Source organism: Ammospiza caudacuta, chromosome 8 (assembly GCF_027887145.1).
Source record: "Ammospiza caudacuta isolate bAmmCau1 chromosome 8, bAmmCau1.pri, whole genome shotgun sequence".
Lineage (NCBI taxonomy): Eukaryota > Metazoa > Chordata > Aves > Passeriformes > Passerellidae > Ammospiza > Ammospiza caudacuta.
This window is the reverse complement of record NC_080600.1, coordinates 12,790,033-12,809,960: the sequence shown is the minus strand read 5'-3', so window position 1 is coordinate 12,809,960 and position 19,928 is coordinate 12,790,033. Positions and strand designations below refer to the sequence as shown.

Genomic DNA, 19,928 nt, shown 5'->3' with positions numbered 1-19,928 from the left:
TTACAGGCACTGATCTCACCAGCATGCTGGAAATGCTGGTAAGGCAGGAAAAGGTAGAGGGGGGAGCACAAAAGCAAAATTAAAATAGCACTAGAAAATTCCCTTTCCTACAAATTCTCAGAATTTGCCATCAGCATCTCTTTTCCTACTTCCCCTGATTGCCACCTTCTTGAACAAAGAAGCTAAACAAAACTCTTTTTGCCTTTGGGATAGTTACCTGTACTTTTAGGAAGGTAAAATAATTACCTTTGCTCCCCACTATAACTTCACAGAAAAGAATAATCAAACATGGGATTTCAAAATTGTCATTGAAATAAGAGAAAAAGAGGTTTAGCATTGATTTGAAAGGCAGGGGAATGACAGGCAAAAAAAGAATACTAACAAACGTTAAACATGAATACAATAAGAGGTGAGAGTGAAAATAAAAAATAAAGATAAGTGTAGGCCAAGACAAATAGAGGAGAGTGATCAACAAAGAAAAGTAAATGAAAGAACCACAGACAAATAGAAAAAAAGAGACAAAGGGATGCAGGGGTACTAAATGAAGTACCATAGGTAGAGAGAAGGAGAGGGAAATCCCCTCCATGCTCATCAGTTACAAACTAAATTAAAAAAAGCAATCTAAAGATCTAAATTTGAACCCTCTACTTCACATCTTTCAAACCCAGCTGCTTTAATGCAGAAAAGTGGTTATTTTCATTTCAAAACTGGATCAAAGGTTCCTCAGTCTCTGCATTTTCCCTATGGGGTTTTATCATGCACCTATTTTTCAAGCAAAAACAAAGAAATACTCTCTCACTGGTATGGTACAATATCATAGACCTTCAAAACTGACAGCATGAACTGGTTAAGATTATCTAGCAGTGAAAAGGTTAAGGCAGCATATATGAAAGGGTTGTCAGAGACAAAAGTAAGCAAGCTGGGAGTGAGGAATTTTAGTTTTCTCTATTTTTAAAGTATTGTTATACGTTAAAGCAATAAGTTAATGCAATATTGGGGAGAAAATACATAATCTCAAATTTTCATTCTGTTAATACTGGTGAAGGAATGAACCTACTAAGAGAAAAAGAAGAAAAATAAAACCAAACTCAATTTAAAATATGAACTTTTGTTTGTAAAATCTGCTTCAAATTAATTTATTCTTTCCACTGTCTTCCTTTAACAAGGAGTAAATCCTTGTTCATTTATTAATCCTTTAACAAGGATTAAAAAGAGAAACATGCTTCAGATCTCACAAAAATTACCAGCAGCAGCTTTGCATTTATGCTTCATTCCTGCAAGCGTTTTAATCAAGGAATCCCATGGGATCACACTTCACAATTAACATCATAAAATCCTCACTTCCTACAGGTAGCGGGGTGGGAGCAAACTTAATAATAAAAATAATGCCACGTCAACTTCTCGAAAAAATGGTTCTGTTTTGAATCTCCACCTGTTCTGCTGATGTGCCAAGATGGAATCTGCTTCTCATATTGGCAATTTGTTTATGAGGATATCTGCTTCCAAGTGTTCATAGTCCCACAAACAGAAAGGGAGCTACAGTGCACCCTGCAAGCGCTGAGAACATAAAACCAACGCCAAGAAAGATACTGCTCCCTACTGGCTCATCTAGATAAGAACAGAGAGCAATTCCCTCACATATTTCTCAAAGTAAAAAGAATCTCAGTCCACAGATAAACTATGGTTTTGAACTATAAAACAAGTATCCCTTAAAAGAGTTGCTAGACATTAATTTTAAAAGTTGATTAGATGAAGCAGACTTTTACCCAAAGGAAAAAGAAGTGAGAAGAATGGCAAAAACCTTCAAAGTAATCCTTCATTATCTCGAAGCTTTATAAAGGTAAAATTAAAAAAAAAAAAAAATCCACACAAACAGTAAAAAAATAAACAAACCAGCTAGGATATAACAACGTTTTCTGTCCCACAGTAAGGATCCTAAATCCTTAGCAACACTTACAGTTCTTTTACTTATTTTTAGCTTTGTCTTCATGTAACTTTTCACTCCCCTCCCTTTGACCAAGATGTGAAAGCGGAAACCTGGAATTGTGCCACTGCAGATTAGCTCCAATTCCTTGTGTTTCAAAGACTTTGCACAGAAAAACACCAGCAGCAATCTCAGGGGCTTGACAGTGTGCAAAACCTAACGAGATCCATACCTTGATTCCCACACATCAAAACAGTCTCATTTACGGGCTTGCCCAGGCAGAGAAATGCAAAACAAGCTGGAATGTCAGTCTTGAGATAAGAGCTCTTCTCTACTGCCATCCCTCAGGGTCACTCACTGAGAGGTGAACTGGTCATTCTGTGGCTTCAACCTGGCATTCAACCACATGGAAATGCTTGTGCATCACTGCTAAGATTGGAAGAACTGTCAGCTTTCTGTTAAGAAACTTGTGCCATTTTCTTTTGCAGACTATATATTGATTTAAACTTTGGAGGGAAAAAATCAAACCAAAACAATAGAATTTCTGAGCATTTACCCAAAGCACACTTGAGATATTTTAGTTGTCCATCTTGGATAGGCCTCTCACTTCTCGTACACTAAGAAAGGCCTGGTTTTCCCCAGTCTGTGCAGAGAGGAGAGGGGATTTTTCCCTACTTCTGACTATAGACCTATTGGGTTTGCTTTCCAAAATTCTGATCTGTGAACTCTAGGCTAAATTTGGCACTGAAATCCAGAAATTGTGTTTAGATTTCTGCCTAGAATTTACTCAGTCAAATAACTCTAAGCCCTATAAACATACTCACTCAATTCCAAATACTTTACACTAACAGAATTACCTCACGATACCTTCAAGGTGAAACAGAATTGTTGCCTGTTTGCTATTTTCAGTAGTGAGCAGCTAAAAGGATTTGAGCTATGTTTTATTCCCTGCAGTAAGATAACAGATGTCCCTCTTGCACCGTGCTTTGGGCACACACAGAAGCTACCAACAGTTCAGCAGTGTTTTCAAGTTGCTAAGCAAAAGCAGGCTAAGGAATGGCTGAACACCAGACACCCATCTGATAAACTTTAATCCTTCTGTGCAATTGTCAAAAATAACAGAGTGGGTTTGCAGGAGAATGGCAATACAATTCTTCTTTCCATGAAAGGAGAGATATTTAAATTCTTGCTGCTCAGTTGGCTTGTCCAGTATCACATACTCTTGTAAAATTCCATTATCAATGAAGATGTCACAGCTTATCACACACTCCCTCCCTCTGGCAACAAATCAGGTGACAAAGGCAATTAAGAGTTTCAGGATCCTGCCTTTTCTCAGCTATGCACATATCTTCTTCAGCTTAAGGTAGAACAATTGCAGGAAATGGTGGAATTAGAACTTCTTTTTTTTTCCCCTAGAAGGGGACTTTGAAACTTAGAAAAGAAACACCTATCAGTGCTCTACTTATACAACCATGAATTGGAGGAAACTGGTTGCATCAAGTGGATTTAAGCTGACTGACATGACAGAGAACTAGATTGTCACTTCCTAAAAGGGATGGGCAAATACCCTCCCCGGATGCACCTTCCTCTAACATTTCCTGTGCTTTTCCCTATTAACCCACTTGTGGTATTCCACAGAAACTGTACTATGTGAGCATGAAACAGGAACCCAAAAATCCTCCAAACACATTCAGTGGAACAGATAAGAGCTGTTGCATGGAAATACTAAAAATAGAGAGGGAGCAAATGTGAAAAGGAGATATATAAGACACCCATTATGGAAATCAACTGAACTAACAATCTCACTGCCTGAAGAGATTGTTGAAAACTATTACTGAATACCCCAGTATGGGGCTAAATTCTTTAGAGTTAACATAAACCCTCAACTTCACAGATTACTTATAATAGAAAGGTCATTAAGTGCTAAAAACACAGGGATCAAATGCTATATTTTATTGCAAGCCATTACTTCCTATGGAAAAGCAATTGTTAACAAGATCCTAAGGCACAGTTGAAACCTTAACAAGAAAACTTTTAGCTAAGGAGTAGTGACTGAAGGGCAAGGCATTGCCTGGGGATTAGTGACTGTCTGGTGAGAGCTGATGGCACCTGGCTCAGCTTCAGCTGATCCCAGCTGATCTCTGAGTTCCAGGAAATGTCTTGAAACTCAATCATTATTCCTCTTGTAATATAACAACTAAATATGAACACACATGCACACACACTACAGTGTTCTAACATGGGACTTGCAGTTTCCTCTGGTATTCTCCAGGACATTGCTGCAGAATTAGAGCTCTGTAAATTAGCCAGCTTGAATAATTTCTCAACATGCCATTCATCTTATAATAGATTACACATGGTATTGCCACTTGTCAGGCTGCAGCACAGACATTTTGCATCTATTTCTACATGTCTTCCTGTTTTAAATGTCTGCTCACAGAAATAAAATCTCTGGTCAAAACTAGATTTCCTCCTTTAATCACATTCAGCCAGACATACCAGTTATGAATTTGGCCTGGAAGTTTAGCTGAGTTTGCTTTACCTCTCAAATTGTTGTTTCCAATACATGTAATCTGCTCTCTTTCTAAATTTACACTGGTCTAGAATATTAGTATTATTATTATACTCCCAATATTAATATTTCACCTTTATAAACTACAGAGGCTGACACTGCAATGCACAAATCCTCTTATGCCCACAATAAACAACAGACTACTTTGGATGTGTATATCCTAAATGTGACTTCAACACTCCCTAATTTAAGGCACAATGACCTAATCCAAATCAAGGACGAATAAAGCTGATAGTTTTGTTAAGTTGTCCAAGGCTCAGCACTATGCTGATTGACTTTTTTCTACTAGAAACAAAAATAGATATTCAAGATGGAATAGCAGACTTTCACCTCATCCATGAGCTTTAGGGAGTCTGCAGCAACACTTCTCCAAAGCTTTCATATGGCCAGGCTGTGCTCAACCAGAAGGACTAATAGTATTTATATGCTGCAGGCATTTAACAAGTGAGCACAGCTTAGTTACCAAACATTAATAGATAAATGATAGCAAAAATAATTAGGCATTAGCATACTTGGCATATTTATCAATAAAGTCACTTTGCATTTTAGCAGTACTTTTGCATTCCAGTCTCCAGATGCACTCTCATACCTGAGAAAATCTCATTTTTATGCTCATCATAAAGAATTTGATGCAGAAATGCAGAGGTTAAGTCTCTGCAAGGCCACACATTAAGGACTGGGAACAGAGGTCAACAATTATGATTTTCAGTCCCCTTAAATACACAGCTCCTGGAGAGCAGCTCATTCCACAGGAATTCTCACAACAGCGACCAGCCAGAAACTGCCTTGAAAATGAACTTACAATCTACTGGTTCATTATTAATTGTGTGACCAACATGGAACAGTAAAACAACCACAAAATGAAGATATTTTTGTGGGTTCATGGTTATGTTCCATGACAATTAAAACTAAAATATACCAATAGTCCAATTGCTTTTTCTTCTCCTTAATTTTCACTAAACACTCACAAAAGGACCCAAGTGAGGGACTTCTTATATTCATATTTCTGCATTGGGAAGAGGCAGCAGCTACACACACTCTTCTAAGTCTGTTAGCAGTGATAGGGCACCTGTGGAATAAGGCTACAGCTACACAGCCCTGCTCAGAGCTCAGCCTTCCCTTCCTCCAGTGGCTTGGGTGGAGTTTTCCCCCTCTTGGCTAGAGCTTAATAGCCAAGGATAGTGTAACTCTCCCACCAGGTGTGGCCCAGAATGCTGAAAAAACATCTGCAGACAAGATTTGTCTCCTTATGCCATGAGAAATGTTGCCTTTTTGCTCTGTGAGGAGAGCTCTGGGACTAATTCAATTGCAGATTTTCCCTTTTTCTCCTGCCTAACACAGACCCTGTTCTAATCTAATGACTAATACTTGGGCCAGAAAGAGAACAAGTTTATCCCAGCAGGAACAAAACCTCAGGATGAAATGAAGGAGCTATTTTGTACAATGCTATGAAACTAAGGAGTCAGTTGAAAAAAAAAAATCATGTTAGCATTGGTTATTTCATACACAGTAGTCCTGTTTTGTTCCTGTCTTACCATATTTTATGATTTTCTTATGTGCAACGAGCATCTGAAGGGAAATTCCATACGAATATTTGTTGCCAAACTTCTTATCTGCTAGTATCTCATAAACTATAAACTACAGAAATCCTATAACATGCTGTGCTTCAAAGAAAAGTCAAGAAAATTATTAAAAGAAATGAGAAAACAAAACAGGTGAAAACTGGAGGATATGAGAAACAAAATCATGTGGCATTGCACTGTTTGTCTCTTCTTCACAGCCAAGCAATCAAACCAAACTGGGGATATTGGGTCCAGATTTGACATCTCTCAGTGGTAAATCCAAACCAGATCCAAACTAAAAAGCAATAAAGGATGACAGAGCACTGTGGTTGCCGATGGATTTTTTCATGGTGTTGCCCCACCCTCTCAGTTTTCAGAGACAGAAGTGAGACTCTTTTGCTGCCAGAAGCTGCAGCTGCCAATCCAGCATGCACAATGAACTGCAATTTACAGAGAAGAGGATGGCTGTTACCTGTAGTATGCTGAAATATCAGATACTACAACAGCAGAGGGAGAACGCAGACTCAGTGGTTAAGGATGCTCAGAGCTGTCTGGGAAAAGATCTGGGTGTTCTAGAATACATTTGTTTTCTGCTTCAGAACAAAGTCTTTCCACAGTCATAACTACCTATTGATTCTTGGAATAAAGTTTTCAATACTACAGCCCCATGCTCTCTGCAAACACTAGAACTATATATCCAAATATTCTGGCTAAAAGGAGCCACTAAACTGCTATCAAGAGAGCAGTTTTCCCAGAAATTTCAGCAGATACAGACATCTACCACCTGGGTTGCAAATACATGTCAACTATCAGCATGAAAATCTCTGAAACTAATGAAAGTAACTGTGTAAACACTACCATCCAAGAAGTTTCTGAGTTTCCAGGATTTCTATTTAAGGATTTTTTGAGTACTCTATAGCCTTCCCAATTACCCAGAAAAAAACCCAATAAAGAACAAAGTAGGTTTCTCTCTTGTGTGCTTTTTACATTGTTACCACATCCTTTGGCATTTATGAACAACAGTGTAATGCTCCAGTTTGTTCTCATATAGCCCCTCCAAAGCACTGGGTATCACACTTTTTTTAGTCAGATAAATCTCGCTTCAGAGTTCAGTGATTCAAGTTAATCATCCACTGAAGGAGATGGTTAATCCATTTTATGGGGGGTGCAAGCAGCTGTTGAACGAAGCCTCCAATAACCACCTTTTATGAAGGGATATAAATAAACAGAGTGGCTTCTATTTATAAGCTTCTAGTTCTGAGCCAATGTTCCTTTCAATTCTGCTGCCAGGCTCAGAAAGGAGACGCAAGAATTGAACTGACAAGAGACAAAAGTTGACCTTCAGCAGTTGTGGGAAGTTGGGATGCAGGTCTGAATTTGAATGCCAGGGCTTTGGGGATTGTTTTATCTGATTCATATATTGAGATCACTTCTCAGAATAACCAGGACCTTCAGGTAACAAGCCCTAACAGAGTTAGGGATTTTTGAATACTAACAGAGATCTCTGAATATCAACCCACATTTATGCCAAAGGATGGCAACCAGATGGTGATTCTGTGAATATACATAAAGCCCTTTTCTGAAATCCAGTGTGGAGACAATACTTATCCATGCAACTGCACTGATTTCAGTGAAAACTGGGGTATTAAGTCAAAACAGAAACCATCAGAATCAGAGCTATAACTGATTTCTTGACACTGCATATTTTGAAAAATATTTTTTAAAAATATTCCTTTTTCTGATCAGTCCATTCTTCATGTGAGGGACATCAAGGGGAAAAAATCAACCCCCCCCAAACCACAAATGATACATCAACTACAGTCACAGACTAAGAAAATCATTATGTTCTAGAGAAACATCTATATTTACTTACAATTTACTATGCTCCATGTGAGGTATGTTATAAACTCCAGGCTGTGTACCTTTGCTAAAGAAACAGAGGACAGATAAAGTATACAAGTCATGGGTTGTAAAATGACTACAAAAAAGGCAGCCTGGACTAGACAGGAGGGAAAAAATGACACCCGGTCTATCATTAAAATATTTGTGCAAAAACAGCAGGCTGTATGACTTTTTAAATTCTGTGAAAAACTATGAACTAAGCTCTAATGAGAAGCAGATAACCTGACTTTATCACAAGCCTGAAAGTCTGAAGAAACAGACTCTCTTGATACTTTCCTCTATTTATTATGAACTGCAGTGTTCTGAACAGCTGATGTTTTTTGAATCCAAAAGGCAGACACGTCAGCAGATGAACTACAGTACACCCAGTTATGTCAGTATTTTGCATGGCCTTTATCACTGGGCGTGAGCAGTAACTTCCAGGCGTGTGAAACTCAGAATCAGATGCAGTTCTCAGACAATCATAGTAACAAAAATTCTTCATGCTTAAAAAGTAATTCACACATGGGAAATTACTGCCTTTTTGTTGTTGTTGTTGTTTTGGTTTTGTTTGTTTTCTATTTTTGTTTTAATACTCTGTATAAAATCAACCATCTTTGCAAAAGAATTGTTTTGATGCTCCCTTGCTAAAACCAGAATTGTTTTACCATGTTGTTCATTGTATGTTCAGGGAAATTTTGCATAATGAAGTTCCCTTGGTTGTTTTCCTTTGAAATATTGCAATCCAATGAAAAAAATATTTTCAAATTTATACACTTCTGTGCTTATTCATGCTTTTACTAGAAATAAGAATTAAAATTTTTTCATAACACATAGCCATGTTTCAAGATTATTATTCCATTTTTCAGAAAATTAGTATCCAAGTGAGAAGATTTATATGTTTAAGTAGGAATAGTCTCTTTAATAGGCACACAACTCCTCTAGGCTGTCCTTGTGCAACCTTAGATATTCTCAAGGATTTGAATTACAATCTGTGTCAATGATTCCCAGATTTCTTTCCTTCTCACTCACTTCCCTTTTGTTCACACTTGTAATTCAAACTGCTTCTACAGAATCTTCTCCAGATGTCCTCTTGCCAAATGAAAATCAATGTGTCAAAACCATCTCTTCTCTCCTCCCAGCTCCTTCCCTCCTGTTTTGCTGTAACTGTCAACAATTCCACCATCCCGCTATCCCACAAGCCTTTTAATACTGGTATCATTTACAGCTCTTCTCCACTTGCAAAGCTCCACACACCCAAGCACATGTTTAATGTTAACTCTGCTGCCTGCCCTAAAATCTCTCTGCAGCAAAGTTTCAAAATAGACATCAAATAAACATCAAGTGCCACAGACTGTCTGAAGGAAACGAGGATTTACCAGCCACAGAAAGCATTACCTAAATCTCATAGATGAGAAAATGAAAATCCAGCCAAAGCAGGCTGTATTTGCTTATTCATATCAATTATTAATCCTCTGGTTTTCTACACACAGGTATAGAAAAATGGGAATGATACCTAATGCAAAATAATCATTAGCAAGACAACAAGAATTTAGGCACTTAATAAAAAAGAAAATGCCATCTGTCTTAAGCAAGCCTGCCTCCTGTGAAAGTCTTAACACAATATCTTACACAACTCCTATTTCAAAGTTTGAAGACAGTTATGTCTTTATAATAGAACATGTGTCTAAACTTGCCCCTATCACTGGACTTGTTTAGTCACTCATCTTAGTTCTCTTTACTTTTCACACAACTTTTCTTGGCACATGGGCACAAGCCCTTTGATTAAAACCTTTAGGTTTAACCTTAGAACATAAGTAAGAGAAAAGCCTGTCTTTCAGATGTGATTTCCAAGGTCATTCTATCTTTTGAGTGAGAGGGGGGAAAAAACCACAACAGAAACTTAATTGTATTTTTACTCCATTTTAGAATGCCTGAACTTCATTTCAGTGGCATCTTCTTCAAATATTCTCTTAGGCAAGGATAAAATGCACTTGTACATAGTAGTAAAGAAAAAAATTACACTCTATGCAGCATGAAAGAGGAGATTTAATCTTTTTTGTTTCCTCTGGTCCATATTAATTCAACAGAAGCATGTGAAAGACACTTCCCTCTATTGAGGCAAGAAAGGGCTCCATTGTGATCTTTATGATTTAAGAAATTCTCCAAAACAAGAAAGTATATTGTATATTGTGCATTATGAAATGTTAAAGCTGAAAGAGCCTATCCTATTTTTCACAGATAAGTAACATTTTCAAATACAAGAGACAATCTCCTATGTATATTTTAAATTTTAGAAAACCCCATTTCCTCAAGCATCTTATGAAAATTGCCTGAAATAAGTTGACCAAGCCTTAACACTGAATAAGATTTTCACTTTTTAGAATTTGCTCTCGTCTTCCAATCTGGCTACTGCAGTTTTGCATGCAGCACTGCACTTCAGAACCACAGCATGAAACAGAGAGGGGTTTTATGAAATTAACAAACAAAAAGTGTCAAGAAATTCAAATCCACTCTTCAGGAAACAGATAAAGACAAAGAAAGCAAACAAACACACACAGCCTCCCAGACAGTGACAACTCATTTTATTTCAAATAAGCACCATCAAGCTTGTCCCAAATTCCTTAGTTATTTTTATATAAAACTGTATGTTATTCACTGACTGTCAAGAAAGCTGAAATATGTTATAGATATGTAAAACTTATCTAGTATCAATGGGAAAAATCTTGCCTAATCTCAGTATTTCTCAACCATTAAGCAATATAATTCCCTCAGCACAGATTACAAAAAAAAATCCATGAAAATATTTTCAACTTACAGGATATGATCACTCCTGAGTGGTGCACTTGACTGATGATTTTTGACTGAGAAAATAGTTTCCAGAAGGAGATGATTCATGTAAACCCAAAATTTCATGGAATATAGCACAAGGGTTTTTTGAGGGGGGGAAGAAATACATTCTCAAGAGATTAAGTGTTGTTTTCACTGCCTTTGAACTTATCATTTCCCTAGTTAAAGGATGTTTTCATTGTCTGCTGCTCACATCTTTATAAGGACCATCTGAGATGTCATTTTGCAGGTTATCTTCCCCTCCATGACTCAGTGAGTTCTGTCTGACAGTTCAGCTCATAAATAGGGCAAACAAGAACAGAGCCATATGGGAATATAAGTACAACTAATTACTGACTTGTTTTAGCTTCAGCCAAACCTGGATTTCATCCTAGTGTTTTCCTCACATAAGCCATCATGTCACATGTTACAGCAAAGTAAGGAACATTTATTTTCTAAACATTAAAAGGGCCTAATAACAACTTAGCTGTCCAATTCTCCAGTTTTTACTGCTGGCATTCACACCCACATTTCCTACCAGGGAGCTCAAGCATGATAATTTGTGGCATAAAGAGGTGGGGGCAGAGCCAGTCCCAGCCCCAGCCTGCACACAGGCTCCATTTTTTTGGAAACAGGCAGTGGTTCAGAAGACACTGCACTCACTCCATGTCAGCACAGTGGTGAGCACAGGTCAGAAATTCATCTCTGCTCAACTGAGAAGAGCCTTCCTTCAGGCACAATTGCTCAGGCAGCAGTTCCACACATAGATCTTGCAGCAGAGCAGATGTAAGGGACAGCACACTAAGTCACCCTGGTGAGATGATGTGCTGGAAAACCACAACAGCAGCCACCAAGAGCAAAGCCCTCACTAATACAGTTTTAAAAACCCTTTGCATGCTGTTTGCTGGTCAGTCTTGAAGACTCAAAAGCTACTATTTATTTAGGGTGGTGAAATTGGCTTTCTGCTGCTTCCCTGTTGGTTTTGGGGCTCTTTTTGAAGACAGTTCTTTGTCTTGCTTTCCTTGCAGGTGGTTGGTACAGAAGTTAAACAAAAGCTTTTTAGAATCCTCCTACCCCATTTAAAGACCAAGCAAAGAAAATCCAAAGACACAACTGTGAAGGATATGAAGGCAGTGCACTGAAAAAACCCAAAATCTCCTTAGACAAACTAAGGAGAGTAAGAGTACTAAGACTTCTAGAGAGAAAAACACAATTTGCAAATTTAAAAATTTCCATAAAGACATAACAAAATGAAGAGTCACATGGAGTAATTATTCTTTTACTACTTTGCTCCACTGTGAAGACAAGGTTTATATCTAAGTGAAGCTTACTTGTGCTTGGTTTTGGTTGTTGAATTTTTGTTTCTTCTGCAGGACATTCACATGCTGACAAAGTTTTAGAGCCTTACATTTTCCAATTTAAATAATGGTCTTATCATACAAATGAATTTTAATTTGCTGTATTTTTAGGCTTTATATACTAACAACTCTCACAACCATTTCAAAGTTTCTTTAACTGAGGCACAGAGCCTGTATTGAGGGAGTACAATGGCTAGACGAGCTGGAAACACGTATTCTCCTAAATATCAAAGTCGTGTTCTTTTATTCAAAATCGTTTCAGTGTCAGCACAAAGAAACAGTCCAGCTTTCTCGACTTCGATCATCTGGACAAGCTCATGATTTCACTCAGCACAATAGCATCCACATTAATAAAAAAAAATACAAATCCCTTCAAACCAAGTACATTACAAAATCAAGGAAGAGAATAGCATTTGTGTAGAAACAAACAATTGAACATAATACTTGGCTTTTTTTCCCTTGTTAGATTTGCTGAAAAGGTAGAAGCCAAAATTATTTTCTTGTTGTTGTTTGTTGTTGTTGGTTTTGTTCTAATTTAATGCCAATATCTAGAAAAAACATCTGGTTATTCTACACAATGTTAAAACTAAAATTGCCAGAGAACAGAACATCTTTCATAAAGAGTACTGAATGTACCTCTCAACTTTCTCAGGTTTTATTTTCAAAGTTATTTGGGCTGTTTGCTGCTTTCTTTAATGTCTTTCCATAGAGAGGAAATTCTTTTACAGGAATCAGTCTTGGATCTAAATCACTTACTCTTACCATCCACTCACTAACACTAAAGCCTCATTTTTTTTGAGGGACGTAATTACTGTTAATTTACCCAGACTGTAGAGAATCACTTAAATATCTAGGCTTTGAGAAACACTGAGATCTGAAAGGTATTTTGAAGTATCTTTTCTTGGTGGTATTTCTTAATTCATATGCCATGGCAAAAGAAGAACAAAACAAAAAAATGGAAAAAACCCAAACCAACCAGAATTCTCCATCCTGGATTTTCATACAGGATGCAGCCATATCAGGATCAGTCTAGTTTTTAAACAGCAATTGAATTCATCTGGATCATCCTGTAAGATTTTTGTGTAAGTCAATGCTTACACTATTTTGTTATAAATTGTGACAAATAAACGATGAATTAATCCCAATTAGATCGCAAAGTAAAGCTCAAAATTCCATATGCATGATAAAAAAATCACATACAGGAATATATTTCCTTTTCATTATGTCAACATAGATTACAGATTGCAGCTGCTAAAACATGGAAATCGCAGCACAATTTTCAGGATTAGTATCAGAGCAAAAAAAAGGAGGGAAGATATCTAGAGATCACAGTTACTTTAGCCATTTTTTCTAAAACATTCTGGGGTTTACTATATTAAACAACTTTTATTAATATTTTATTATTTTTTCTCTTTTTTCCTTACATTCAGCTCTCCATCAAAATGAATTTTAAAAAAAGAACATTAGCTTGAATAACTTTATTGTAGGTTCCTTTGAATGTCTGAGAACAAGTAGTTTAATTTAAGACACTCATTCCCCAGCTGGTACCCATCGTTAAAATACTACTGATTGCACTGGAGCAAAGCCATTAACATCTAACAAGTCCTTGAACCAGGAAAATTTATAACAAATCAGAAAGCTACCACATTAACAAGCAGAGTAGGTCAGTGAAATATTGAAGAAAACCTGTACAAATGGTCATGCTATATTTATTTACAATTTGGCAAAATGTCCTGAGAACTTAGAAAAATCTGACAGCCTGTGCTGAGGGACAAGTTGCCCTTAGAAGTAAAAGGACTATATTTTATAAGAAGTTCTGCAGTGTTACAAGGGCAGCAAAAGCTTTTTGTCCTGGTAAGCTGTTGCTCCAATGCAGCATCTGCTGCAAACATGCAAAAAATCAGATGAATATGGAACAACAGCAAGGCAGCCCATTACACACACAAAGCATAAAACAAGATAATTCAGTAGCTACTATGTCAGCAGTGTCTACACACCACATGACTCCTTCTGAAAATTAATCCTTCTTGACACAACTCATAAATAAAATAATTCTCCTCTCTCTTTTGCTTGAAGTTGCAGCAAAGTACATGTTCAATTTATGGTAATAATCCTTTCATCTTACAACCTAACACTGTGTGTCCAGATGTAAATACAAAAGCAAATGCTAAAGGAGTTTCAGTCTGTTTGCCAGTAGGACTTGTAGCTAAGGGAGTTTCACATTTGCCCAATACTATTTTTTTCTAATAGCTTCACATTTTTAAGAATTTGATTCTAAAACAACCAGCTGATAAATCAGGAATCAGGTAATATGTATTTATGTGCCTACCTATAAATGCTAGCAAATAAGAGGGAGCAGAGAATAAATTAAACTTGGGTGTGATCCTAGAATAGCACTTCAGCTGAAATAGCAAGAGGACAAGGGAAAGGCATCACTGTCCTTGGCTGCCAGCTCTCTGTGTCTGGCAGGGTATGACAGTGGTCTCAGCACACACGGACAGTCAGCATGATTGTTCCACTCAATGGCCAAACTTCTTTCAGCTTTGACAGGCTAACTTTTCATCTCTTACCATACCTGGATACCTCTGATGTTGTATATAATACCCATGTGAAATGACTAATTATAAACCACAGTTTAATGTGATTCAACAAAAGTATCTAAATGAAAATGGTTTTATGAAAGGTACTTCCATGAAATGTTCTCTCCCCTTATTCATTAGTGTACATCACCGCAAACATTTTATGCAACTGAGGCTTGTTCCAAATGTGACAGGAAATTTTATTTGCTGTACCATGCTATAACTGTCATCACTTAATTCTAAGGGAAAGGGGGAAAAACCCTCTAAATATATCCTACTTATCCCACCTTAGTCAGAAATAGTTCCAGGAATGCATGCATTAAACACTTCAACTATTAGTTCTTCAGGGATTTTGCTTCTTGGTTTATGCCCATCCCTCTTTTGGCAAACATCACAAACAAATCTTAGTTGTATTGACTACACAGCAAGCACATAAACAATTAAATTGTGGCTCTACAAGTGGATACACAAAGATAAACCTGCAATTTGCACAGGTCTTGCTTTATGTTGTTAAGTTATTTAAGAAATAAAGCAGTCACAGGCCTGGAGTTGTGTTTTACAGTCTTTCCCTAAAACATAAAACATATTGACTAGAGGCCAATTCTCAGGAGAGAAAAGGGTCAGAGGTATACACAACTGAGTGGGCAGGAGAAGGCATTTTTCTCTTCTTGATCCATGACCTGGAGAAGGGAGAGTTTCCCAGTCTGTGGATATCACCATACTCTTTCATGCAGCCAAATGCCATGCCCTGCCAAGCAGCTCAAATCACCCAACTCTTAAGAGGGGAAAACACAGCACAAAACATTCCTTGTAAATAAGGGGAATAGAAGACACTGCAGGGAAGGGAGTGCGAAACATGGATGGGGTGGAGGCAGAGACAATCTAAACCATGCCATGATGACACTGAAATTGGGACTGCCAGTTACAGCTTAAGGAAAAGGACACTGGAATCATCACTGGTTCTTCTGTGAAATCAATGACTCAGACAGTGACAGCCAAAAAAGCTAACAGATCACCAGATGTCATTCAGGAAGGGTATGAAAAACAAGTTCTTAATTTTGTGACTATAAAAATCTTGCTATATCCACATCCTGAGTGTATGTCTAGTCATCTTGGAGAAGAACTAAGAAAAGGGTGCAATAACCTTAGAAGAGGCCCATGAAAGGCAACTGAAAATACCAAGAGGATGTAATAACTGTCATATAAGGACAGGCTGGGAAAATTTAGGGGGAAAAAGGGAGACTAGAAGGGTACAAATATAATCAAGGTGTGGAGAAACCTTCAACAAATTTATGATGTGCAACCCAGAAACAGAGATAAGACAGAGTTGTACTCTCCAAGATGCCAAAACACAGTTCTGAATGCTGAGGAAGGATGGAGGGCATTCTGTCATAGGAAAAAAAGAAAAAAAAAAGGTTGGGGAATTCCAAACAACTTAATTGATTTTGAATTAAAAACAGTTCATTTTTCTTTGCTGCTCCTCAGTTCTTAATCCACTTCTTTGGTGTTCCTCCACTGACTTGCCACTGTCACTTTGCGTGTGGCACCTTCTCTTATGTTCTCTCTGAAGTCCTGTTCAGAGAGATTTTCATTCCTGCCCTGCTCAGACACCCTCTCTAGACCTAGAATCTCTCCTGTTTCTCCTCCTTTCCTTGACATCTGTTGTTCTCTACTCCTCCTGCCCAGTTGTGCTTCTTGTTTCTCCTTTGCCCCTGCTCAGGAGTCTCTCCTGCCCTGGCATTCTCTCTTGCATCTCATGGTTCTTTTGCCAAGGGGGAAGTGTCTGGCACAGACAGCCCCTGACCCACACACAGAGAGATCTCCCTGCAGTGTCCCTGCTACCAAACTCCTGTCCAAGACACAGGAATTATCCCATCTGTGTTCATTCTCAGTGGACACTGCTGTGTCCTGTGAGAATCCAGTCCAAACCCTCTCCTCAACACTGTTGGAGGCACCCAAGGCTTTACACAGTAATTTTTTGGGTTTGACTATGCTGTCAGCCATGAAACATGCCAAGGCTCCTTTAAATCAAAACCATGGCCTGAGGCAAATATGAATATATGTATTTGTTCAGAGCTTTGATGACATCTTGATTTCACATGTGAAGTTTCTGCAAAATCCATTTATCGACATTTGCCTTACCTAAGTGTGCATGCTGACCCCAAAGGAATTTTAAATGGCTGGGGAAATTAGCATTTTAAAAATCCAAAAGAAATGGTTATCCATTAAAACAGAATTGTAATATTCTTTCTTACCAAGTTTTCAACATCTTTATTACTATTCTCTAGAAGGATTTGTCAGCTGCCAGCCTTGTGATAGCATTTGAATTTCCACCAGCACACAACCTCCATTTGCACTCAAATTAAATAAAAATATTTTTGTAAAGTAGCATAGCTAAAACCATCTTATTTTTCTACCTTTTAAAATAGTTTAACAAAATAACTTGCTTCAATGTGTATTTTAAAGATTTACCAAAGCACTCATAATGGAAGTTCCCATAGCCATAAATTTCCTTAAGATACTATTTCAATAATTTTCTCATCTAAAAGAAAACTTGCAGCTGTTGTGTTTTGAAAAATTTTGGCAGGGATGTATTTGTATGTTGTGAATGATGTCACCATCTTGTGACAAGCTACAGAATGCTTTTGGCTGGGTCAGATTTTGTCTAGGCCACAATTATCTACATTTATTTTAAACTCTTAATTGAAATATGTCTTTGAAATGAATGTGCATGCAGACACACAGCAATGAGAAGTAATCCCTTTTGCTTGCTGCATTTGAGTAATTAATTCATGATACCAAACAATACCATATGTTTCTTCTCAATAGAAGCATTTAATTAACACATGAGATCAGACACATTTACATGGAAGCTGAGTTTTCATCTTCACCTCCTGAGAAATATTTTCCCAGCACACATTGTGTCTCAAATAATTGTTTTCTGCAAGGAGAATTTTGTTCTAAACAGAGCTGATCCGCTGTATCGGTTTTAGCAGTCAGCAAAGACATTTGCATAAGGTCTCAAATAGGACAGGAAAAATCACCATGAAAGCAGAGGCTGTGTGAGAAGCTCGGGGGAAAAAAGACCATGCAGCTGTCAGGCATCCCTCCAAAAGGGCTGGGCATGAGGAAGGAGAAGTGAAGCACAGAGAAGGGGAGGCTGAAGATTGACCAGGCTGCCACCTCTGCAGAATTGAATTTTGCCATCTCCAGGCCTGAGGACTAAATAAGTTAATTCAATCTGTTTAATGAGCTGGAAAGCTTCTAACAAACCCTGCTTTTAAATGTCTGGTCAGGAATACTGAAATCTCCACAAAGAATTAACTCTACTACTTGCAGAGAAGAGGAAATGTTCCCTTGGGATAACAATTAAGGGTGGCAAGGGACAGAAAAGGACAGAGCCTTGCAGGAACCTTAGCAAGGCAAAGTGTATTTTATGGGAGTACCCAGGGTTTCAGAAATGTTAATTACCTTTCCTGTCTCCAGACACACTCTGCCCTATTTGGGAGCGATCCAGGTAGGAGGCCGGAAAACAAGTTTCCACTTACAAGGGTGTTTACGGATTTTTTTCCCAAAGTTTTGATTTATTTTCTTGGAGAAGTAGATGAGGATTCTGCCCTCAGACTATTTTCCCTTTAAAAGATAACCAAGAAGGAAAAACGTAAATCAATCTGATGTTGTTATGTACAAGGAATCCCTCGGTATTTTTCTCAGTTTGTTTCTGCCCAAAAAAATTCTAATCTTTTTTACCTCAAAAGACATTCATAGTGGCTTTAAAACTCACTGAAGGTATATACTAATCTTAGACTTTGAATAGAAGCTTTGCTTCAATTCTATTCCAGCTATTGTATGAACCTTGACAAATACAATTTTTGAAAGCATATAGAATTAATATTATACAGAATTGTAATAAAATGTTCTGTATCTTTTTTTTTTTCTTTCCTGAAGTGAGGAACATTTAAGCAGCATATTTGACTCTCAGGAACTTCAGCAAATTACAGTTCCAAACAGAATATTTGATTTCCATCTACTAGATTATGTTACTCTCTGCACATTATCTGTTGTCTTCTAAAACAACAAATATTCTTGAAGAATTTATTTTCAAATATATTAAACTATCCAAGTTCCAGTTTTATATGTACTCTGTCAACTTGGACTCTTTCAAATTGGCACAGCAATAGGGAAAAAAGCAGACTCCACTACATAATTCAAAATTAATTATCCATACAAAAGAAAAGTGATAATAGAGAACATATTTCATATTCCAACAAATACTCAATGTCCTTGAAACTTTTTTCCAAGGGAGTTAAAGCTATTGGTATGGTTATGAGCAGTGCAGACTGACTAAAATAAAGCTGAAATACCTCTTTTCCCACCCCCAAAGAAACAAAGCAAGTTCTGTGCTGTAAACCAGCAGGTGCACTTCTGGCAACCAAATTCCATATTCTCAAATGCTTTGGGTTTCTCCAGTGAAGAAGCATCTCAAGTGAAAGAGAAAAAATGAAACCCACTTTCTCCTCTCTTTTTATTTTAAAAATATATTATTTCTGATAATAACACACTTGATGAGATGGAGAAAGAAAACAAAATCCAAGTCCCATGGTTCTTAATAAAGAACCCCAAATGTAGTATTTCTAGGATGTCAGGATTATGGAAATACCAGCCCAGCTAAATATTTACAGGTGATCAATAAGACATCATTTCTTTGTACATTACAAGTCAATTCTGTGGCTCTGCAAATGTGCAAACCATTCAAAGCTGCCTGCTCTTCCTTTTCAAAATTACTAAGCCTCATCTCCCAAAAATTGTAACAGAATAGCTGTCAAGTCTTGGAAGCAGCATATAGGATCTTTTCCATAAATCAATTCTCACTTTCTGTGACATGACTTTCCTGGTAACACACTACATCCAGGAGCTGGAACCCAACAGGAATTACAACAGGACACTGCCCAGTGCTTTCCAGCAAATAGGAACTGGGCCACCTTGGTAAAATGGTCTTCTGGTTGCTGATACAGCCCAAATTCCAAGGGGAATAACAATAACAGGGCATAAAAAATGCTGCATGAGTAGACCTTCTGTTAGGCATTTAACTGAGAAAATGAGTAACTGATCATCTCTGCTGAAAGAACAAGTTGAAAATGCTCTATTTGTATGAAACTCTGCCTGGTATGATAACAGCCCTGATACAACCAGTGAAATTATACCAGCCCTTTTTTTCCTGGC

The 19,928-nt window shown here is 37.5% G+C and overlaps 1 long non-coding RNA gene across 2 annotated transcripts in view; it reads right to left on the bottom strand.

Moving 5' to 3' along the window:
- LOC131560920 (uncharacterized) overlaps positions 1-19,928 on the bottom strand; it is a 55,263-nt gene that overhangs the window by 20,309 nt on the left and 15,026 nt on the right. Inside the window, exon 3 of one of the 2 annotated variants that reach the window (XR_009275019.1) lies at positions 17,743-18,338. The exons of the other annotated variant lie outside the window; for it this stretch is intronic. This is a non-coding gene — a long non-coding RNA (uncharacterized LOC131560920). Of the gene's footprint in view, positions 1-17,742; positions 18,339-19,928 lie in introns of those variants that run through there. 2 annotated transcript variants of the gene reach the window in all.